Source organism: Dendrobates tinctorius, unplaced genomic scaffold (genome assembly GCF_039654945.1).
Source record: "Dendrobates tinctorius isolate UK_male_01 unplaced genomic scaffold, ASM3965494v1 ptg000019l, whole genome shotgun sequence".
Lineage (NCBI taxonomy): Eukaryota > Metazoa > Chordata > Amphibia > Anura > Dendrobatidae > Dendrobates > Dendrobates tinctorius.
Genome location: NW_027361687.1, coordinates 41,354,616 through 41,359,129, shown reverse-complemented (window position 1 = coordinate 41,359,129; position 4,514 = coordinate 41,354,616).

Here is a 4,514-nt window from a genome sequence, read left to right as displayed (position 1 = left end):
CATTAGATGATGTCATAATCATTTTGTTGATGTCATAATCATTAGATGATGTCATAATCATTTTGTTGATGTCATAATCATTTTGTTGATGTCATAATCATTTGATGATGTCATAATCATTAGATGATGTCATAATCATTTTGTTGATGTCATAATCATTTGATGATGTCATAATCATTTGATGTCATAATCATTGGATGATGTCATAATCATTTTGTTGATGTCATAATCATTTGATGATGTCATAATCATTTGATGTCATAATCATTGGCTGATGTCATAATCTTTTTTTTGATGTCATAATCATTTGATGTCATAATCATTGGATGATGTCATAATCATTGGATGATGACATAATCATTTTGTTGATGTCATAATCATTTGATGTCATAATCATTGGATGATGTCATAATCATTTTGTTGATGTCATAATCATTTGATGATGTCATAATCATTAGATGATGTCATAATCATTTTGTTGATGTCACAATCATTTCATGATGTCATAATCATTTGATGTCATAATCACTGGATGATGTCATAATCATTTTGTTGATGTCATAATCATTTGATGATGTCATAATCATTAGATAATGTCATAATCATTTTGTTGAAGTCATAATCATTTGATGATGTCATAATCATTTTGTTGATGTCATAATGATTTGATGATCTCATAATCATTTGATGTCATAATCATTGGATGATGTCATAATCATTTTGTTGATGTCATAATCATTTGATGATGTCATAATCATTAGATGATGTCATAATCATCTTCTTGATGTCATAATCATTTGATGATGTCATACTCATTTGATGTTATAATCATTGGATGATGTCATAATCATTTTGTTGATGTCATAATCATTTGATGATGTCATAATCATTTGTTGTCATAATCATTGGATGATGTCATAATCATTTTGTTGATGTCATAATCATTTGATGATGTCATAATCATTAGATGATGTCATAATCATTTTGTTGATGTCATAATCATTTTGTTGATGTCATAATCATTTGATGATGTCATAATCATTTGATGATGTCATAATCATTAGATGATGTCATAATCATTTTGTTGATGTCATAATCATTTGATGATGTCATAATCATTTGATGTCATAATCATTGGATGATGTCATAATCATTTTGTTGATGTCATAATCATTTGATGATGTCATAATCATTTGATGTCATAATCATTGGATGATGTCATAATCATTTTGTTGATGTCATAATCATTTGATGTCATAATCATTGGATGATGTCATAATCATTTTGTTGATGTCATAATCATTTGATGATGTCATAATCATTTGATGTCATAATCATTGGATGATGTCATAATCATTTTGTTGATGTCATAATCATTTGATGATGTCATAATCATTAGATGATGTCATAATCATTGGATGATGACATAATCATTTTGTTGATGTCATAATCATTTGATGTCATAATCATTGGATGATGTCATAATCATTTTGTTGATGTCATAATCATTTGATTATGTCATAATCATTAGATGATGTCATAATCATTTTGTTGATGTCACAATCATTTCATGATGTCATAATCATTTGATGTCATAATCATTGGATGATGTCATAATCATTTTGTTGATGTCATAATCATTTGATGATGTCATAATCATTAGATAATGTCATAATCATTTTGTTTAAGTCATAATCATTTGATGATGTCATAATCATTTTGTTGATGTCATAATGATTTGATGATGTCATAATCATTTGATGTCATAATCATTGGATGATGTCATAATCATTTTGTTGATGTCATAATCATTTGATGATGTCATAATCATTAGATGATGTCATAATCATTTTGTTGATGTCATAATCATTTTGTTGATGTCATAATCATTTGATGATGTCATAATCATTTGATGTTATAATCATTGGATGATGTCATAATCATTTTGTTGATGTCATAATCATTTGATGATGTCATAATCATTTGATGTTATAATCATTGGATGATGTCATAATCATTTTGTTGATGTCATAATCATTTGATGATGTCATAATCATTTTGTTGATGTCATAATCATTTGATGATGTCATAATCATTGGATGATGTCATAATCATTTTGTTGATGTCATAATCATTTTGTTGATGTCATAGTCATTTGATGATGTCATAATCATTTGATGTTATAATCATTGGATGATGTCATAATCATTTTGTTGATGTCATAATCATTTGATGATGTCATAATCATTTGATGTTATAATCATTGGATGATGTCATAATCATTTTGTTGATGTCATAATCATTTGATGATGTCATAATCATTTTGTTGATGTCATAATCATTTGATGATGTCATAATCATTTGATGACATAATCATTGGATGATGTCATAATCATTTTGTTGATGTCATAATCATTTGATGATGTCATAAACATTAGATGATGTCATAATCATTTTGTTGATGTCATAATGATTTGATGATGTCATAATCATTTGATGTCATAATCATTGGATGATGTCATAATCATTTTGTTGATGTCATAATCATTTGATGATGTCATAATCATTAGATGATGTCATAATCATTTTGTTGATGTCATAATCATTAGATGATGTCATAATCATTTTGTTGATGTCATAATCATTTTGTTGATGTCATAATCATTTGATGATGTCATAATCATTAGATGATGTCATAATCATTTTGTTGATGTCATAATCATTTGATGATGTCATAATCATTTGATGTCATAATCATTGGATGATGTCATAATCATTTTGTTGATGTCATAATCATTTGATGATGTCATAATCATTTGATGTCATAATCATTGGCTGATGTCATAATCTTTTTTTTGATGTCATAATCATTTGATGTCATAATCATTGGATGATGTCATAATCATTGGATGATGACATAATCATTTTGTTGATGTCATAATCATTTGATGTCATAATCATTGGATGATGTCATAATCATTTTGTTGATGTCATAATCATTTGATGATGTCATAATCATTAGATGATGTCATAATCATTTTGTTGATGTCACAATCATTTCATGATGTCATAATCATTTGATGTCATAATCACTGGATGATGTCATAATCATTTTGTTGATGTCATAATCATTTGATGATGTCATAATCATTAGATAATGTCATAATCATTTTGTTGAAGTCATAATCATTTGATGATGTCATAATCATTTTGTTGATGTCATAATGATTTGATGATCTCATAATCATTTGATGTCATAATCATTGGATGATGTCATAATCATTTTGTTGATGTCATAATCATTTGATGATGTCATAATCATTAGATGATGTCATAATCATCTTCTTGATGTCATAATCATTTGATGATGTCATACTCATTTGATGTTATAATCATTGGATGATGTCATAATCATTTTGTTGATGTCATAATCATTTGATGATGTCATAATCATTTGATGTCATAATCATTGGATGATGTCATAATCATTTTGTTGATGTCATAATCATTTGATGATGTCATAATCATTAGATGATGTCATAATCATTTTGTTGATGTCATAATCATTTCATGATGTCATAATCATTTGATGTCATAATCATTGGATGATGTCATAATCATTTTGTTGATGGCATAATCATTTGATGATGTCATAATCATTAGATAATGTCATAATCATTTTGTTGAAGTCATAATCATTTGATGATGTCATAATCATTTTGTTGATGTCATAATCATTTTGTTGATGTCATATTGATTTGATGATGTCATAATCATTTGATGTCATAATCATTGGATGATGTCATAATCATTTTGTTGATGTCATAATCATTTGATGATGTCATAATCATTTGATGTCATAATCATTGGATGATGTCATAATCATTTTGTTGATGTCATAATCATTTGATGATGTCATAATCATTAGATGATGTCATAATCATTTTGTTGATGTCATAATCATTTTGTTGATGTCATAATCATTTGATGTCATAATCATTTGATGATGTCATAATCATTAGATGATGTCATAATCATTTTGTTGATGTCATAATCATTTGATGATGTCATAATCATTTGATGTCATAATCATTGGATGATGTCATAATCATTTTGTTGATGTCATAATCATTTGATGATGTCATAATCATTGGATGATGTCATAATCATTTTGTTGATGTCATAATCATTTGATGATGTCATAATCATTAGATGATGTCATAATCATTAGATGATGTCATAATCATTTTGTTGATGTCATAATCATTTGATGATGTCATAATCATTTGATGTTATAATAATTGGATGATGTCATAATCATTTTGTTGATTTCATAATCATTTGATGATGTCATAATCATTTGATGTTATAATCATTGGATGATGTCATAATCATTTTGTTGATGTCATAATCATTTGATGATGTCATAATCATTTTGTTGATGTCATAATCATTTGATGATGTCATAATCATTTGATGTCATAATCATTGGATGATGTCATAATCATTTTGTT